The sequence below is a fragment of the Periplaneta americana genome, chromosome 3 (assembly GCF_040183065.1).
Source record: "Periplaneta americana isolate PAMFEO1 chromosome 3, P.americana_PAMFEO1_priV1, whole genome shotgun sequence".
Classification (NCBI taxonomy): Eukaryota; Metazoa; Arthropoda; class Insecta; order Blattodea; family Blattidae; genus Periplaneta; species Periplaneta americana.
In genome coordinates this window covers 68,236,518-68,258,356 of record NC_091119.1, presented here as the reverse complement: position 1 = coordinate 68,258,356, position 21,839 = coordinate 68,236,518, and positions in this window count along the sequence as shown.

Sequence of the window (21,839 nt, the reverse complement as noted above, 5' to 3'; positions counted from 1 at the left end):
TGGACATAAAATATTATTGAGTTATGGTAAATTGGCTGTAATTCATTGGTACTGTTATGTCCTATGAGTTGTAACAACAATCTGTTTCCCTAGCAACCAATCCGAGTGTTCCAAATTCAAGTTAAGGCCGATTAACAATAGGAGTCAGTGTTCGTGAAGGAAAGTCTTCTTTTACCACTGAAACGTAAAATTTATACAGGGACATCATTTTATTTTTACTTCAATTTTTATTGTGCCTGAGTTTTTTAATGTATTTCACTCCCATCCCTTTTACTAATGAACTTCCACCCAAGGCCGCATATGCAGTCAAAGTCGTCTTACAGTCACAATATGCAGTATTGAGTATAGTACGTTCCAGAAATATGGTCGTATTTTCCAGTGAATAAAGTGAATTCATTATTGAATCATATTTTCGCACAGGTACTGTGTCCGTTTGGTTACGTCGCTTCCCGGTTTCCCCCACCCGTTTCTGCTGGTCCCTCTGTAAAGGCTAGTGGCTCGTCTGTCAGCTCTTTTCTGAAAACATTTGCTGTCAGGAATTGGACGTCTACGTAATATTATACAACTGTTTAAAATAATTTAAATAAAAGCGCCTCGTTAAGTAACTGTCACGTGATTTGCCCCCTTTCTACGGTCCTGCGACGTAACTACTTGGACGGACAGTAGACAGGAATCTGAGTAAATTTATCTGTGCGAATCGGGCAGAAGTGAAGTGATTACAATATGTAAGTAAGGTACTCTGTTATAGAGTAGTTACAGAATTATTATTTTAAGAGACACAGGATTATGACCCCCCATGTCGACTGATGCTTTGCATTATTTCTTTTGGGGTTAGTATAAAACAGTTGTGTTTGTTAAACATCCTACAACAATCGAAGAATTAAAGAGCTACATTCCAGAAACAATAGGCTACATTCAATTTCAGAAGATATGCTTAAAACCTTTTTCGAAAATATGTACACAAAAGAACTGAAGCCCGTATAGAAATGAACGGCCATCATTTTCAACAATTTATTTAAATATCCAGATATTGATTATTTTTCCATTTAAATGCACTCTTCATATGGTATGCTAATGTGCTGTAGACAGTATATTATACATTGCATAATGAATACGTCCGCCTGGATAGTTCAGCTAGTGAGTAATACACTTATTGTTAATACTGTACTGTATTTTGAGTAAATAAAAACCTAACGAAAATTATCAAACTGAAAATCGTAATAGTTTCTAGTTTACGTAAATGGATGCACTACTTTTCTTCCCTCCTATACCTAGTAAAGTATGAAACTCCGGTCGTGGAAGGGGGTAACATAGTGTTTGCGGTTCTCAACCGTTAATCCAAAGGTACAGCCAGGTTAATATTAGAAATGTTAGTAAAAGCAAAATGATGACCCGTTATAAGTGAAGTCAGACATCTTACGTTCTTGCATTACGACCATTTTTATGTAGTACACAAACGAACAGTTCTCACCATATGTAAGTGTGTAGCAACTGACTACATTCCCGTGTGTCTTGTAAAATAAATAGAGTTAAAATAAACTGACAACTAAACATAGCAGTAGGCCTATTTTTAGCAGCACGATAAACACTAAATTGTTGGGAAACGCATACATAAAATCAGAAGGTTTGTGTCATCTCCACGACGGCGATTCATTGAGCGAGTGTACTGCCCATTCACACTTCTAAGTAATGTGAGCTGTACCACTGCCTACTTTACGTAATGAGAAATGAAGACTTCTCTAGCCTTGGGGAAACTCTGTCAAGGTCACAATAAGAATACTACGACATATTCTATCACTTCAACTTACAAAGAATATGGGATAGTTTCTCTTACACAAACGTAATAAGAGTTCGTAAACAGAACAAATATGTTACATTAACTATTGTACGAAGTTTCATTAAAATCTGTTACACAGGTTATTAATTTTGTCTAAATTCACCCCCTATAATGGGGTAGTTTCCTTTACACAATTGTAATAAGAGTTTGTACACACTAAGGCTCGATTCACATTATACGGAACATCAACGTCACGGACCATCACCGTCACCGTCACGACCAATGCAAACTCATTCACATTTAACGGCAAGTGACCGTCAGTTTGCCGGCGTCATCAAGAATAGATAAGTAGTTTATGCTCTCAAAAAATGTCGCAACTCTTATGTGAGACAATGAATTCCATTCTAATTTGTAGGGTTCATTATAAAAATGTCTAAGGAAAGCATAAGAAAAATTTGGAATCAAAATCTTTTTTGAACATTGAGAAACTTCACCCGTTCAAAATAGATATTGACATATCAAAAGATGATAAGCGGCAAAAGTTCTTTTTCATGTTAGATGGGGGTTAAAGCGAGAGAAATGTTTAGAAAGAATGGAAATTACTTTTAAAATAATAATAATAATAATAATAATAATAATAATAATAAGTTAATAATAATACGAGTAAAAACGCTGCGAGATAAATTCAAATAAATTAGGTCCTTTGGCCATCTCTTCTACCTACACTAATAATAATAATAATAATAATAATAATGACATTAATACAATAATAAATTCTTTCTTTTCTTTTTTCTCAATTTCAAATTATGCCATACTAGTGGTTAATCAACATAGATGTTGAATAATTTCGAGGAAAAAATTAACTTTACAGGGAGTTACACCTGAAAGCTTGATTTGCAACATAGATGTTATTTATATATTGTACTAGGAATGTTTTAATTATATTTAAAAACTCATAGTTAACTCGAAAATCTTAAGCAATGGAAATATTTTGAATACAAATTTGGAATCAGAGCGATGATTTCTATGAGAATCCGCAGTTCTAAAAGATAAAAGTTGTCACTCTGCATAAGAAAGTCCGCCACGCAAACCCCCGCATTAAACATCGCCGTAAGTCGCAAACTGGTACAGGTTTTGAATATCAGCCACTTTTAAAAGTAATTTCCATTCCTTCTAAACATTTCTCTCGCTTTGACCCCCCCCCCCATGTAACGTGAAAAAAAAAAAAAGAATTGTCGCTTATCAATTTTGAGTGTCAATGTCTATTTTGAACGGGTGACTTTGCTGTTAGTGTTTTTTTTTCTCACTGTTCAAAAGAGATTTTGATTCCAAATTTTTTCTATGCTTTCCTTAGACATTTATATATGAATCCTAAAAATTACAGTGCAATTGATTGTCTCTCGTAGGAGCTACGACATGTTAATGTTTAAGGTTGCTGCTAGAGTCTAGCAGAACAAACCGTCCACGTCACGTCAAAACATTCTCCTCGAGAATCCCAGACGGTCCGTGTCGTTGATGGTCCATGACGTTGCCTGTATATGTGAACGCTACCATATGAAATGCCTTATACAATGTTTTGATGCAACGCTGCTGGTCCGTGACGTGACGTTGATGTGACGTATAATGTGAATCGAGCTTAAGGTTCTCTGGTCCAGGTTTCGAGCAGGCAACCCCAATCGTCCCTAGGCCAACCCCCTCCATGCGTCGCCAGCCGGCGGTCGGGGAATGCTATGGAAGGATAACGAAATGGAGAAATGGTGACGGAATGATGTAAATGCCTAACCTGGGGGAAAAACGGGAGAACCGCGGGAAAACCCCCAACTGCGACTTTGTCCGCCACAAGTGTCACTATGGATTTTGATAATGAAAAGATCCCAGACCTGACCGGGAATCGAATCCGGGTCTGACCATTCAGCCACTGCAGAGGTAACTACTGTATAAAGTTTGAAGAAAATCTGTTAAGATGGAAAAGTTGACAATTCTGTCAAAATTTAGCCCATAATGAGGTAGTTTCTTTTACACAAATGTAATAAAAGTTTGTATACGAGCAAATATGTTACCGGTACCTATAACTGCTGTATAAAGTTTGATGAAAATCTGTTATACAGGAGGAAAGTTGATAATTTTATCTAAATTCACCCCCTATAATATGGTAGTTTCTTTTGCACAAATGTAATAAGAGTTTGTATACAAAACAAATATGTTACCTGTAACTACTGTACAAAGTTTGAAGGAAATCTATTAAGATAAAAAAAGTTGACAATTTTGTCTAAATTCACTACTATAATGAGGTAGTTTCTTTTACACAAATGTAATGAAAGTTTGTATACAAAACAAATGTGTTACCTGTAACTGCTGTATAAAGTTTGATGAAAATCTGTTAGACAGGAAAAAAAATTGATAATTTTATCTAAATTCACCCGCTATAATGGGGTAGTTTCTTTTACACAAATGTAATGAGAGTTTGTATACAAAACAAATATTTTACCTGTAACTACTGTACAAAGATTGAAGAAAATCTGTTAAGATAGAAAAGTTGACAATATTGTCTAAATTTAGCCCATAATGAGATATTTTATTTTACACAAATGTAATAAAAGTTTGTATAAAAACAAATATGTTACTTGTAACTGCTGTGTAAATTTGATGAAAATCTGTTAGACAGGAGAAAAGTTGATAATTTTATCTAAATTCACCCCCTATAATGGGGTAGTTCCTTTTACACAAACACAATGAGGGTTTGTATATAAAACAATATGCTACCTGTAACTATGTACAAAGTTTCATAAAAATCTGTTAGATAGGAGAGAAGTTATTAATTTTGTCCCCATAGATTTGCGTTTTGGACTAAGTTACTATGCGATGGTCGTGTCGAGGTAGGCATATTAGTTTTGAACTGTGTAACACATGGCATAGTTTGAATCATTGACTGGAGTGGGACTTCAATGCATATAGAGACTGTTAATGTTTTTGTTCCATATTGGACATTTACTTTTGGTCTATTTTTTCAATGAAACAATGAAAATAATGCATGGAGCATATTTTGTAAGTACACGGAGAGAGAGTTAAGTGGAAGATGCAAAGGCTGGCACATCCGGAGAAAGAAGAGTGAAAATGTAAAAAGGGATAAATGTGATAATTTTACGAAAGAGTGAAAGAAGGTGCAGGAAACAAGCTCTGTTCATTATGCTTCATTTCATGTCCTAAAATAGATATCTAAAACGATCGGAATGAAAACAGCTATATTTTTGAAAAGGTGCCGCATCTTAAAATCCTTTCCTTAGTCATAATCAACAAAAGATATTGTCTGATGTGTATGAAAAAAAAGTGAATACAGCAGTAGTAGTTAAGTTTGTATTTATTTTGCGGACAATATATATTGTCTGTAGGTCTGACAGCTGTGAGCAGTATGGGATGAAGATAAATGCAAACAAGACGAAGACATGGTTGTCGCAAGAAAAATAAAGAAGGTAAACTTGGGAATTCTGAATGAGGCAATAGAGCAAGTGAACAGCTTCAAATATTTGGGATATACTATAAGCACTAAGCAGTAACATGAGCTGCAGACGGGAAATCAAAAGGAGGATAGCAATGCAAAGGAAGCTTTTAAGAGAAAAAGGAGCATCTTCTGCAGACCTCTGGAAAAAGAACTAAGGAAGAGACTAGTGAAGAGCTTTGTGAAGTGTGGCATTGTATGGGGCAGAAATATGGACGTTACGACGAAGTGAAGAGAAGCGAATAGAAGCATTTGAAATGTGGATATGGAGAAGAATGGAGCGTGTGAAGTGGACAGACAGACTAAGAAATTAAGTTGTGTTGTAAAGATTGGGGGAAGAAAGAATGATGCTGAAACTGATCAGAAAGAGAAAAAGGAATTGGTTGGGTCACTGAGAAGAAACTGTCTACTGAAGGATGTACTGAAAGGAATGGTGGACGGGAGAAGAGTTCGGGACAGAAGCAGATATCAGATGATAGACGACATTAAGGTATGTGGATCATATACGGAGACTAAGCAAAGGCAGAAGATAGGAAATATTGGAGAATGCTGGGTTTGCAGTGAAAGACCTGCCCATGGGCAGAACATTTATGTATGCATGTATGCATAGGTTTGCTAGAATTAAAAGGAGTCTGTACACCGTATTTTGACAAAAAAAAATCGTGTTTCAGTAGTTAAATATGTGTGCAATGATAATATTTTATTTCTTCTAATTGTTAGCTTTTAGCCCCATCTTCAGCAAAAATATTGTAGTAATTTATTCTTAATGCAAAAAAATGTTACCAATGAAAAAATTTTACTTGCCAACCAGTCAGTGGAATTTTAAATTTATTTAGCCGGTTGTATACATAAAAGTAGGTCACATATGCCCTATTTTGTTTCTACATTTGTATCTTCTATCACTTCTGAGAAAAGTGCACCCAGAATTGAGTTTATTTCTATCTTCAGCAGAAATGAAAAGTAATTTGCAGTGATTTTTAATGCAAAAAAATTATATCAATGATTTTCTTTTGCCAACCTCTCAGTGGAATTTTTAATTTATTTAACCGGTTGTATACGTAAAGATATGTTACATATGCCCTATTTTTTCTTCATTTGTATCTTTTATAACTTCTGAGAAATGTGTACCCAAAATTGAGGAATTTAACATTATAAGATGTGGAAGTACAGGCTCCCCTTAATACGGTATTTTGCACTATCTTCAATACTAATATAATTAACAGTTATGCGCAAGACGTTTGCAGGAATGCGGTGCGGTCATAACTTAAGAATGCATTTCATATACACACGTAAAAGATTTGTTGAGCTTACCTTCAGACGAAGCTATGATTGTGCATAGCATGAAGAGCAAAGTGAATGTCAAGAACACTGTCCTAGGAGTCGCCATTGTCTGCTTTCTGACGCTTCTTCGTAAGGTGTATGCGACTGACTTCGTATATTTCTCTTTTTATCCACGCTCTCTCGCATCCGGGAGACGGATGAAGGTGAAGCACGAATGTTTAATTTGCTTCTTAGTAATAGGTATAGTCTATGTCATAATTCAATAACCTCATATTTCTATAGTAAATAGCTTATTTGAAGGTTATTAAAGAATCGGAACTCTTTAAAATGGCTGAAACTTCTTAAAGTTAAGATTACGAGTAAAATAAATGTGAAACACTTCTCTATTAACTAGTGACTGCTGCTTTCCTTCAATTGTTTATTTTTAGTTATTTAACGACGATGTATCAACTACTAGGTTATTTACCGATGAAATTGGCGACAGCAAGATGATATCTGGCGAGATGAGGTCTAGAATTTTCAAGAGATTATCTGACATTTGCCATACGGTTGGAAAAGAACCCAATCAGGTAACCATCTCAAGCTGGATTCGAACCGACGTCCGAGCGCACCTCGAACCAACAGGCAAACGCCGTACCGCCTGAGCTACGGCGCCGGTAGCTTTCTATTGTTTTATCGGTTGTTTTGACGAAGATAATTCGAGATACTGCCACAGAGATGTGGCGATTATTAGGGATGTAGAGGAGTCAAAGTCAGATAAAGAATTAAGACCTTTCCACAAGAAAGCAACACCGTATATACAGTACATACATACATGTAAAAGATTGAAACGGTTTAAAAAATCACTGTCGGCATATCATTTAACATAATGATCAGTGAACACAAAACTGTGTATTTACATAATAACACCAAGAGTTTCCGATAAGATGATCGATATATGACCCCCTAGTCTAGTGACTCTGCACCAACTCTGTAATAAAGTTCGTTCACACTCCATGTAGCATGTTCCTGTCAATTTGAGCAAAGACGTTGATAATGTGAGCCCGGAGTTCTCTGGCAGATCAGCGGGTAATGGTTGCACAAACCCTGAAGCCTTCACACATCCCCCTGTAAAAAATCACAAGGAATTAGGTTGGGGGAGCGTGTAGGCAATGACAGTATTTCGTGACCATTAGCGACTGTACTTTGTCCCATGTATCTCCAAGATTAAGTGTTACTGGAGTTTTTACAGTAATGAACGACGAGCGTGCAGCTAATAAGTCAAGTACTTGACGACTGCTCATGTGACTCTTGTTTGGTAATGTTAGGTGGAACAAAACATGAACTACTTTAACAATTACACTAATAGCCTATTTACATTTTATATACTAGAATACATTAGAATATGCCATACTATAAAAATACGAAGCAACTGGCAACTTTCAGTAACAGTTTCGTCATAAGGGGTGCCCAATTAATAAAAAATTGTACATACCACTCATGTCGCAATTTTGCTGTTGACCAGTGAAATTAAACTTCGGACTTTTATTGCAAATAATTTTCTACACGAAACACATCAAATGCTAGCATTCGTTTGTTTTTTGCACATCCACTTGTAGAACTTTATCTTGTGTAGTCACTTGGGGAACAAAACTCCATTTGCACAAAAAGTGACGTAACGCCCTTTACCCGAACACCATCGAGTTATTCTGAGATCAGGAGATGAAATTTAACCTTAAGTCAACCTTAGCGTTTTGTTTGTATAAACACTAATTAAAGATCACTTCATCTTAATCCGCTTTTTTGCTAATGGCGGATACTTGAATGTTCGTCATATGAAGGCAGTTATGTAGACTAACTTACCGACAGAGTCGTTGCCAAAGATGCGCCATAAGAGGCTGGTCTATTCTACATCCGCGACGAGATGAAATTATTTGCTGGAATGCCACACGAAAATCGGAGCTTCCGAAGAAAACTGTGTTACCTGGACCACGGTCTTGTCTAACACAAGTTATAAATCGGGAGTGCGCTGGAATTTCGTCTTGATCTAAATTACACGTAAATCCAGGTAGCTATTTTTCTCATTTCATGCTAGTTAAACTCAGTTTAGCAGAAGCTAAATAATTATTTGTCAACAGTAATCTCACTAGAGCTTTTGATTTATCTAGAGGAAATCAAAACTCGAGTGGGATTTAATTGACTATTACAGGATTAGAAGGAAGTATATAAAGATTAGGAGAAATAAAGTACTCTAATACAATAAAATATTAATGAACTTACTAAAATTATATTTCACTAACGTTAGCTTCCGCGCCATGGCGTCGTGGTCTAAGGCATCTTGCCTAGAAGTCGCGCTACGGAATGCGCGCTGGTTCGAATCCTCATGGGAGAAGAAATTTTCTCATGATATTTCGGCCAGTGTATGGGACCGGTGCCCACCCAGCATCGTGATGCACTTGGGGAGCTACGATAGGTAGCGAAGTCCGGTTGCGAATGCCAGCTATAACGGCTGGGGGGATCATCGTGCTAACCACACGATACCTCCATTCTGGTTAGATGATCGTCCACCTCTGCTTCGGCATGTGGGCGTGAGGCCAGCAGCCGGCTGGTCGGTCTAGGCCCTTCACGGGCTGTAGCGCCAAGGATTATTATTATTATTATTATTATTATTATTATTATTGTTATTATTATAAAGTTAGCTTCACCAAAACGTTTGAACGAAGCCGCCATTTTCAGTTGACTGTCTATGCTGTAAACAAATGACGATCGCAAAGCATGTTTTATAGCACCGTAAAGAATTTACAGTTTGAAATGTTGGCAAACGAAACAAATGATAGGGAGATGATAAAAAGGGAAGAAAATGCATAAATATTAGGAGATATAAAGTGCTCTAATACAATAAAATAGATATTAATTGACTTCCTAAAATTCTATTTCACTAATGTTACCTTCACGAAAACGTTTGTTGAAGGAGCCGCCATTTTCAGTCTACTATCTATGCGGGAAACAAATGACGATCGCAAAGCATGTTTTATAGTACCGTAAAGAATTTGCAGTTTGACATGTTGGCAAACAAATAAATAAATACTAGGGTAGTGATAAAAACACACATGCTGAGCACACCATATATTTACTGTAGGAATAGATGTTGATACACGAGCATACTTTACATCAGCTAGGGAAGTGATAAAATTAAACAAATGCTAGGGAGGCGATAAAATTGTGCGATAAGCAGTCATGATTGATTGAAAGACGTCCTTTTGTACCGTTTTATTGGTCAGAAGTAGTATGCTGTAGTAGAAGTGTAATAGTCGAAATAAATAAGAAATGATGCTATTCGTTCAAGTAAAATGGTAAGAGATATCAAAGGTGTTTAATTGTTTGTATCTGATTATGTTTATTTGAAATGTATCTGGAGAAAAACCCGTAATAATAGTTTTACATAAGCGCATAATACAATTATTATATTTGTTGGGTTATGCTATTTTCAGGCTTCTCGTGTCATTGTGTTCTCATAACAAATCTTTAGACCTCTCCAATGTCTTGGAATTACAGTCGTAAAATTATAGTCTGTAGCAGTTTCTTTTCAACATTTCTCCTCTGTTTGGTGTTGAACTAAGCTGTACTTTTTATTTACTATAAGAGTCTAATTAGAGCTAAACAGAGTGGAAGTGAACTAACCTTGCTGATTGAAAGGGACGATAGGGTACGCTGAAATGAATAGAAAACCTATATTATGTTTGTGATTAAATGCATGGTTAATTACAAATACGTTAGAAAATTAAGTTTGAAGTTTCAGCAGTCCGACAACATCGCCGCTAACACACTCTTCTCAAATCTGACCCTACGGATATTCATAAATAGCAAATAAAAACGACAATAAAAATTTCCCCTGATCTTCCAATATATCAAAAAATTGATCCAAATTAAATTAAGCAGAGCATATTTCTCATTTCAGGATAGGGATCGATGGCGGGCTTATGTGAGAGCGGCAATGAACCTCCGGGTTCCTTAAAAGTCATTTGTAAGTAATACTTCTCATTTCTAGAACACGCCATTCACAAAGAGAGAACTAACTACAGTACTTACGTTTCGAAGTGAGGCAGGCAGGTCGACAACGTTCCCGTTTTCAACACGACGACAAAGAATCTACAAACAGCTGTGCAGAAATGTCCACTAACTTGCTTGTTATGGAACAAAACAAAATTATGGGCACGGCACCATTTCATAGACCAAATGGTATTGCACGTACACCAGAGGGAAAATCAATCTTGCCATAAAAGCTGTAGCAATAATTTTATTCCAATATACTGTAGGTGATGAGTGTGTGTGTGTGTGTGTCTAATGCCTACTCACTTCACTTGCGTGATTCGGGTTCCGCATACTGCGGATATATGGCAGGACTGTGACCAATTTTCAAGTTGCACACCACCTCATGTTATGCATGATATGTATCTGTTAAGAGTTATGTCGCGTACTAGGGTGAGTGTAAGTGTAGTGTAGGGAATGGGTGAGGATGATGATGAAAATGAGGAAAGGAGAAGGGGAAACCCGGTGCCGGCACGTAGCCTACTTCTGTCTAATGGCACGAAGGGGGCCGCCGGGCTTAACGTCCCCATCCGAGGACGAATCACTATCAACAGTACTGTAGAGCCCGATCGCAAATCGTGGCACCTGCGCGAAAGACGACTTAGCATCCACTTACATGGACTCGCCCAAGAGTCTTGCTGGGGGGGGGGAGGGGTGTTTGAACAGTACGCTCTATGAGTAAGTCGCTCGCACACACAGAACTACCCACTCCGAAGTCTGAGAAAGAAGCCCGCGCATGTTGGTGCCACGAGTTTGTGATTGGGCTCTAATCTATACTTTCTCTTCATATGCACTGTGGAGAGATTTTGGATTTAACCAGACATATTAGTGCGCAATCTAGTGATTAGAAGTTGTACACCGCCATCTCTCCTAGTTCCGGTAGAAATTTTACATGAACATTTCTGACTCCGCCGGGAATCGAACCCGGACCGGCTAGTCTGGAGGCAGACCACAGAACTAACTCGACGGACTCCTGTAGGTGATGAAGAATTTGTAGACAAACGTTGTCAAATACAGACCATCGTCTCTAGAGTGATGAACAAAATTTATGATTCACATCTTTCATTAGCTACTTCCAAAGCTATCAAAAGAATTCAGACTCTTTGCCTATAACAATATTCCTGAAGACGACAGATTGCTACTGGAGTCCTAAAATAATGCACCCAAGAATGCTAAAGTGCTAAAAATAAGTCTAATCAATTTTGCTACTTTAAAAAGTATTGAAATACGTCCATTGTGAATCTGTTGTCCAAACCAAAGAGTGACTTCGCGCAAGTATCCAAATAGGCCAATCAGTCTTCTCAGTATTCCGGGCAAAATCTCAGAGAGAACAGTCTTCGGGAGACTTTGAAATGAAACACAATATGCAATACTACTAGAACAATACTCATTCCTTCGTGATTGGCCAAATATAGACCAATTGCTATGAGTAATTCAAGATATTACAGCGGGATTTATTAAGAAAGAAAGAACGGCAGCTCTGCACCTTAAGGTAGATAAAGTCTTTGATAAGGTATAGCATAAAGCGTTTACCTTATAAGTTGTTACAGCTCAATATCTCGTGTCCTATGTTTCTGATCCTTCATAATAACTTAGTAAGCAAATCATTTCACGTTAATATTGAAGGCGTTTCTTTCTAAACTACAGGAAATATTACAGCAAGTGTAGCTCAAGGATCAACTTTTGGACCAGTATTATACAAACTGTAGGATACATCAGACATTCCGAAACTGCCTTTGTGTTCTCTTGATCTATTTTCAGGTGATACTCTGCTTTACATTAAAATCAGGGATACAGTCAATATTGTACTAACTGTACACTTCAGGGATATGTTATTATGGTAGAAAAACAGTTTAAAAGTGGCGCATTGCAATAAACTTTGAACTATCTAGTGTTATAATATTCTTCAAGAAATGTAAACCAACGCAATGTACGGTATTCAGTTCTTAGGTTGTAATATTATATACAGTGGATAACAAAAATATTCGGACACTTAATATTCCAAATGTTTATATGTATGTTACTAAACACATGTTTGAAAAACGCAGAAATTACGCTTGTGGTTACTTCAAATAAACCAATTTGCATAATATGGACATAAAACGAGCTTGCTAATGAAGAGGTATGATAACATATTTATATAATAATAAAAAATATACAATTTACTGCGTAACAAAAATATTCGGACAGTCCTGTTGATCCTATTCTGTACACCCCTGTTAATCACTTACATTTCACAGTAGGTGGAGGTACCGAGTTTCAATAACATGCTAGCCTATTTAGTCTTACTGGTGCTGTCGTTTCAGCAAGCCGGAACACAAAATGCGCCGTAAAGGTAAGCAAACAACATTTAATCAGAGGGAGTTAGTGATATTCCATCATTAAAAAGGGAAAACCATCCGAAACATTGCAGATGAAGAGAAGTACAATGTCTGGCATAATTCTCAGATATAAAAACTAGGATAGAATAGAGCTGAGAAAATAAATAGGTCTCAGAAAAGTCCTCACAGACAGAAAAGAATCTCTTATTATCAGAGAGAGAAAAAAGAATCCTTGTATAAGTGCCCCGAAGTTAGTTTCTGAAATTGAATCGGCTACGGGTAAAAAAGTGCATGCCCAAACAATTAGAAGGGCAATACATAAACGGGACTACAACGGAAGAATAGGATGAAAAAAGCCTATGTTTGTGAAATAAACAGACGTAAACGACTGCAGTTTGCTAAGGAATATAAAAATAAAGGGGAAGATTGGTGGTAAAAGGCTCTTTTTTCTGATGAGAGAAAATTCAATGTTTTTGGCAGCGATGGTAGAGAAATGGTCAGGAGAAAGCCTAAGGAGGAAATGAAAACCAAGAAAATGCGAGCTACTGTTCAACACGGTGGAGAAAATGTGATGATATGGGGGTGCATGTCAGCTTCTGGGGTTGGTGAATTGGTGTTCATCAAGGATATCACGAAGAAGGAAGACTACCTACACCTCCTGCAACACTCTTTAGTACAAAGTGCAGAAAAGATTTGGATTGAAAAGGAGTTTGTTTTACCAGGATAATGATCTCAAGCATAACTCCTATATTGTACAAGAATATCTGCTCTACAAATGCCCTAAAGTCCTTCATCCTCCTCCACAATCGCCGGATTTTAACCCTATTGAATATTTATGGGAAGAACTTGACAGGAGGATTCGATCAAGGCCTATTTCTTCTAAAGAAGAGCTGAAAGTAGGACTTCAAGAAGAATGGGCGAAAATTCCTATAGACATAACAAAAAAAAAATAGTACATACCATGCCACGCCGTCTGAAAGAGGTTATTAAACAGATGGGTGATCCTACAAGGTACTAATAATGACGAGCTGGAATAGTATTCTTTGTTTTCAAAAAGTGTCCGAATATTTTTGTTAGTATTAGAAGTGAAATGTTTTCCTTTATGTTTTAATAATTAGAAGACAAATAAGTTAATTGGAACTGTTGTGCTGAAAATGTTTATATGAAATGGGATACTTTTAGGGAAAAAATAAGAAAAGCTTATTTTTATATATTTATATGTAAGTATATGTCATTGACTTGTTAGTTGACGGGTGTATTCAGAAACTGAAATACTTCGACTTAATTTTCGATCGCAAGCTAATATGCAGGCAACTCATGATATATGTCACTGATAAAGCAAGTGCAGCTATAGTGCTATAGTCCAGCTGCATCCGTTATTAAAGTCATCTTTCCTTAGTCTGCAGCAAAAAGTAACTCTACATACGTTGATTACGGCCACATCTACTAGCCATCGGCAAAGCCCAGACGGTAGCGCGTTTGTCTGCTGATTCTGAGGGGGGCTTCAGTTGATTGATTACCTGGCTGAATTTTTTCAGAGTTTTTCTCCAACCGTAAAGCGAATCTCAGGAAATTCATGGCGAAACTTCGGTCTCATCTCCAAATACAGTCTCATTATCACAAATTCCATCCAAGCTAAATAACCTATTAGTTGATACATCGTCATTCGATAACGGACTAAGGAAATTACCACATGCGTTACATACAATCCCATTGTGGGGATTTACCTCTAAAAGAAGTATGATGAAAGTTCTGATTCTACAAAATAGGCTAAAATGGCCCGTATTGAATACAATCCAATCCGTGGCGCGACCAGCCCATGAAGAGCCAAGCCGGCTGGTAGCCTCTCGTCTATGCATTGAAAATTTATCCTAATGTAGAAACAAAGCATACCATTTGCATTATGCAACGTTTACACGTTACAAATCTCAACACGTTCTTCCTCAGTTGGATTTATCGTGTCACTCTTCTGTTTAGTAGGTTTCTGAGCTAGCTAGTTATTGCGTCGATCCTTCAAAATGTGAAATGAATCAAGACTAGGCATTCCGGACCATGACATGGGTCAGGTGTCATTTGTTTGTCAGTTCAAGGAAAAATCCAAGTTATTTTGACTGCTTGTCCTATATAATCTATTAGAGAGACAAATTATTCAGAGTTTTTGTTCTTTATGCAATGTTTTATACAGCAAAATCGAAAAATTTGAGTTCCAAAGTATGTAATTTCAACGTTTTGGCATCAAAACTTAATCAAGTGCAAGTGTAAATTAAAAGTTTGAGTATTTCTCTGAACACATTATTTTCAAAAGTAATGAATGACATTTAATTATTATCACTGAAATCTATTAACGGGGGGGGGTGGAGAAATTGAAAATATTTAAACACAAAGTCATAAAACGTTTTTGTATTTTCCCGAAAAGCACGATTTTGTAGGTGGTGTGTTTTGTTTCTAGACCCCTCAATTGAGATAATTCAAATTTCGCACTTTTAAACTCATTTTTAATATTAATTCCTTTCTTTCTAGCTATGCAATATGAACATCGAAGTGTGATAATAATTTTATTATTGTCCAATACCAAGGATTGCAGCTTAAAAATGTTCATATATGAATGTATGAATATATCAGTGCAAAATATAATATAAAGTGATGTCATTGTCAGTGTTGAAACAAATAATAAATCTCTCTTCAGACTCTACAGGGTGTAAGGAGTATAAGTTCCATTATTTTAACTGATGATTATTCATGTCATAAGGAAGAAAAAATGTCCTTACAACTTTTTTATAATTGCAATATTTAACAAATTATTGAAGTTTACAATATCGGACATTTTGCAACGTTGCTAGATAGGGAGCAGTGGGTTTATAAGCACACAGTACAGCTCAAGCGGGTACAGACATATTGGTACAGATGCTCTGTTCTAATGCAGGAGCAGACCATGATAATACTGTTGTTTACATAAAGCCGCGTTTCCACTATTACAACTGCGCAGGAATAATGAGAGGCAAACAACAGTTTCCACTTAAAACGTCGTTTCCACTTTTGCAACTGTGCAGGAATAACGAGAGGCAAACAACAGTTGCCAGTTAGGCAGATATGCGCAAGGCGAGATGCAGGAATAAACTGTGTGCGTCCAATCCTTGGACAAGTATGCGCGAGTCTCCCGCTCTGGGACAGGGAGACATTGGAAACTATCTGCTTCTTCACCAGCTGATTTCAGGTCTTCCGTAGGAGCTGCTATTTTCATTCCAAACATTTGTATAGATTCGGTGCATTCGATACTTTGTCGAGTATTTTTTCATAGGTTATCTGTATGTGAGAGTGTGGTGAATTGGTCTAATGGGAAAAGCGTAGAGTTTACTGAAGAATACAGGAATTATCCTGGTCTTTGGGGAGCCTCAGAACCGAATTATAAGGACCGTCAGAAAAGGGGGGAATGCCCATCAATTTTTAAGCAGAAATGTATGAGCTAGGATTTACAAAAGCAGTCAATTATCAAATGAAAAGTTTCAAATGCCATTTTCATAAGCTTCACGCAGGAACGAAGAAAACCGAATTAATTAATTTATACATCTTGATCACTAGACCGCGGGAGTGCGGGCCCTAATACGGCGATTGCAGTTGACTATGCAGACGGGTATTGAGTATGACGTAAGTCTCTATCGCTTTTCGCCGTACTGTTTCGTGCATCGAGCCCGAAACGTTCAGAGTGTGTTTAGCTGTCATACTGAAGAGCTGCATCTGTAAAATGACACATATTACAATGTCTAAAACAACTCGCTCACGAAGTGCAATACTAAATAATTTAGTCGAACAATTCGGACGCGATATTTTTAGGCTATTATAGAAGGAGAACGTGTTGTATATGTCGTGTGTAATTTCAGATTATTACGAACTAAGAAGTACTGTTTTGAAAGATACTGTAATAGTAAAGCACACAAGGAAAATATTGAACGCAATTCAAACAAGAACCAATCGAGTTCAAATAGTCCGTCACAATTCAATATATAGACTATGTTGGTACACACAAACATTCCATTCAGAACTTTGGACAACCCCCACTTTAGATCATTTCTGGAAAAATACACAAATCAACATATTCCAGGAGAAGCAACAATACGTAAAGAATATTTACCAATTTCGTACCAGAATAAGATTTCCAAAATTCGAGAAAGCGCGAACGATCAGAAAATGTATGGGTCTCAGTTGATGAGTCTACAGACGTCAGTTGTAGATACGTGGCAAATGTGGTGGTCGGTATACTTTCCGAGAATTATGTAGGGAAAAAATTTGTGCTAACTTCAGAGAAACTGGAAAAGGTAAACCATGCAACTGTTGTCCAAGTTTTTTATAAGGCTGTGCGCCTTTTATGGTCGGAAAGGATTAAATATAATAATGTACTTCTTTTTGTTACTGATGCAGCTCCATATATTATTAAGGCAGCAAAACAGCTTAAAGAGCGGTATTCCAACATGGTGCATTTAACTTGTCTGGCGCACGGACTGTAAATTTCCGTCGACATCGCATCAATTACATAAGTACGAAATGTATGATTATTGTATGTATGCAATTCATATACTCAAGACTGTACTTCTGAAGCACGCACAGTGAGTTGCTTACCTGACAGTTCATTACACTCGCCACGGAACGCTCCAGTCATACTTAACTTGACTGTAAAAGGCCCGCACTCCCGCGGTTTATTGATCACACAACGTTTAACACTATATCACTTGGACCATGTCAGAGACTGTCGGACAATATCAAAATTCTAATTTAAATTAAAAAATCACATTCTAGTTCGTGGAATTGCTTGTTGAACACATGTCAGGTTGCGCAACTTCACCTTAACCCATGACATTAGTAAATATTGTAACTATGCTGTTGTAAAATTGAAAATTAATATGTAATGTATTTATTATTATTATTATTATTATTATTATTATTATTATTATTATTGTTATTGTCAGTTATCAATATCATCATTGCTATTTCCGTTTTCTTTCTTTTTTCTTGTATTAGCTCGATGAGAGCTCTATAGTGTTCTTTTGACTCTGTTGACCCTCTATAGGGCTTTAACTTAATTTGTATTATTTTCATCAGTGTTTGTATTTGTTTTTTTTTTGTATTTATGTGCTATCTGGTAGGATGGAAGAGAAGGTCTTATGGCCTTAAACCTGTCAGATTAAATAAATTATTACTATTATTATTATTATTATTATTATTATTATTATTATTATTATTATTATTATTATTATTATTATTATTAAATATAAGGTATATATATGGCTCCACGTGTTAAATAACTAAGTTATCTTGTTGACTAGTTTCAGCCTGTGAGATATGTTCAGAATGGGTGGTCTTTGCGCTCTCTGATTGCGTTTCCTGTGGGGGTGTGTTTGTGTAGTGTAATGTGGAGTCAAAGTGTGCGTGTTCTGAAATTGAGTTATGTGTTGAGGATTTGATGTGGGCGTGTTTTTGTGTGTATATTTCGTATTGTTCTAGTGTGTTTAGTTTCTGTCTGGTTTTTCGGTTGGAGATATAGAATTTCCATGTCTGTGTTTACGTTGCTGTAGGTGTGGTTGGCGTTTGTGATGTATTCTAGATAAGTGGAAGTGTTCTGTTATTTTATTATGGCTGTGATGTGTTCTTTATAACGTGTTTGAAATGATCTGCCTGTCTGTCTGTATACACCTGCCTCATTGTTAATTTATTCACTTATTTACGTATTTATTTATTTAGTTATTCACTTACTTATTTATTCACGTATTTATTTTTTCATATACATATATTCTCTTATGTATTTATTTATTCATTTATTTAATCACTTAATTATTCACTTATTTATTTATTCATGCATTTATTCACTTATTCATTTGCTTGTTTATTTAATTATTTATTTATTTAATGATTTATTTCTTTATTTATTCACTTATTCACTCAGTTATTCACTCAATTACTTATTCACTCATTCATTCACTTACATATTCACTCACTTATTAATTAATTAATTCATTCATTCATTCATTTAATCTCTCCCGCTTCCTTAAAGTAGTATTATTTTTAAACAAATTTCTGGTTGTGTGATTTTCGAAACTGGGTAAGAGACTCCTAGTTTCTAAAAATCGTTGGTAAACTGCTACAAAAGTTCGCAGATTAGGTAACCTTCTTTGAGGAAAATGTTCATGGTACATCTTTCTTGTCTCACTTGAATTACGATGACTTTCTCCATAAATTAATAACAAATGATATTTCTAAACTGTAAATGAAATTGTAAGTTGTTTATTGAACATCCTGTACCGAACTGCCATCCGCTTGGCAGTAGAGCTATGGACAGGGAGCTTGAACTCAGCTGAATCGTACGTACGTCTATACAGAGTACTGCCTGCTGATCACGTTGCCACGTCTCTCACGCCAGAATATTAACAAATTTAAATATTCATTTTTATTTAATTTCACGAAAACGTAATAGAACACACAAATATTTATTTGAACTAATATTAACTCTTTGCTAGATTACTAATGTAATTGTTTTCGTAATTTTACTAACGATATAAGCAGTACAACGCAAATAAAATAAGAAAATAATTTTTTTTTTCTGGGAAAACTATCAAGTTTTGACCCTGTGTTGTATGGACATTTCTTGATCCTTTGGACCGTCCCCGACGACTGTGAAAAGGACGGCACTTATACCCCTTACACTCTGTATACTCGGCGTACCCCCGATTTTATAACTCGTGTTGGGTAAGTCTGTGGTGAGTCATTCATTCCACGTGAAATCGAACAATATCAGACGATAATTTACCTCAGGATCTTCGATTTTTTTTAACTCTAACAGTAGGCTATATTCTATTGGATAAAAAATAATGCATATGTATAGTTTTGTTTGCCAGAGAAAAGATTATTATCAATTGATTATCGATTATTGATTATCGATGTTCCCAAAATTTCGAGCGCACCTCTTTATACAGGGTGTTTCAAAAATACGGGGCATAATTTCAGGTATGTATTTCCCACATGTAGACAATCAAAATAGTTCATTACAACATGTGTCCGGAAATGCTTCATTTCCGAGTTATGGCCTTCACAACATTGAAATTCACCGGAACGTTTTTCTTTCCGCAGGTCGTTGTCATTACAGAAGATGTTCAAAATGTCCACCTCCTGCTTGAATACAGACCTCACATCGATGTCTCATTGACCTGCGAACACGATCCCAAACTCCAGGAGTATTGTGTATGTCCTCAGAACATGCCACAATTCGATTCCAAAGGGATTCCAAATCAGGCACCGGAGACGAATAAACCAATGGTTTTAAATGGCCCCACAAGTAGAAATCGAGAGGGTTCAGATCAGCCTCCAGAATCTCCTCCTGTACTTCTGGAGTTGTAGATCTTGGTCGTCCCCTTCCCAAACTAGGAGAGTTAAATTTTCCATACTCGCACAGACGGTAATGGAGACGTACAAATGTCTTCCGATTTGGACATTGTCGCTGTGGGTACCTCTCCTGGTACAAACGACGAGCCAGCGCAGCGTTGCCGTCCGCCTTACCGTACATGAAGTGTATCTCGGCCAGCTCTTGATTTGAATACATGTCGCACAGTCTAACGCTTACACAACACTGAATGTAACCTTCGCCTCGGAATGAACTGTCAGAGTGCCCTCTTAATGTCTCCTTTGACGGCAAACACCTGCGGAAAGAAAAACGTTCTGGTGAATTTCAATGTTGTGAAGGCCATAACTCGGAAATAAAGCATTTCCGGACACATGTTGTAATGAACTATTTTGATTGTCTACATGTGGGAAATACATACCTGAAATTATGCCCCGTATTTTTTAAACACTCTGTATAACTAAGCCATATCTCCGCTTCTATTTATCGTGGAGAACTGTTGTATATGTCAATTTGAAGCTAAAACTAAGCACTTTTTTCTACAATTTTCTTTGTCGAGTTTAAAATGTAATGTGAAGCATTATTATGCATCCTATTTTTATAAAATTATGTTTTAACCTGACCCGTTGCTTTAAAATTTATTCTAGAAAAAAATGCCATGTAATTCTCTCATATCAATTATGTAATAGACGAAATTAGAAGATGGAATTGCTATCAGAATTAAATTATTTACTAGATCAGGTCCGCCGCGTGGATGTGTGCGTACTGCGCAGACCGCCGGATGCACAGCACTGGCTCAGGCTTAATCCTTGAGTCGACGTGCACGTAACTTACTGGGTAGTTAACACTTTTAATGAAATGTTGCATTGTTTAGAGTTTCACACGAACACAAATTACTCAGGAAGTTCATTACAAATAGATTAAAAAATCATAAAGGAGAAATCACAACACATTAATCTGTACAAATATGAACATGTTTCCCTCCATTTTCGAGAGATACTGTTTGGTTAGGAGTTCTGTTTTCGGTAGTAGAAATATGATATGATATGATATGATATATGATATGATATGATATATGATATGATATGATATATATAATATGATATGATATATGATAAGATATATATAATATATAATATATGATATATGATATGATATGATATGATATGATATGATATGATATGATGTATGATATGATATGATGTATGATATGATATATATATATATGTATATATATAATATAATATATGTGATATGATATATTTGATGGCAACATTTACAACCACGTAATGTGGACCTCACAATTTTTGTATCCGGTGCCACAATTACATTCGTTACAGATGTACCCTCTGTAGGCGCTCTTATACTTGACTTTCGACCCCATTTAAATTGATCAGTATTCTCCCTTTAAATCCTAACAACTTAATTTAGATCATTCAAAATTTACACTTTTACGACTCTGTTCTTGACTTCCATTATACTTATATCGAACACACACTGTTTCAATAATAC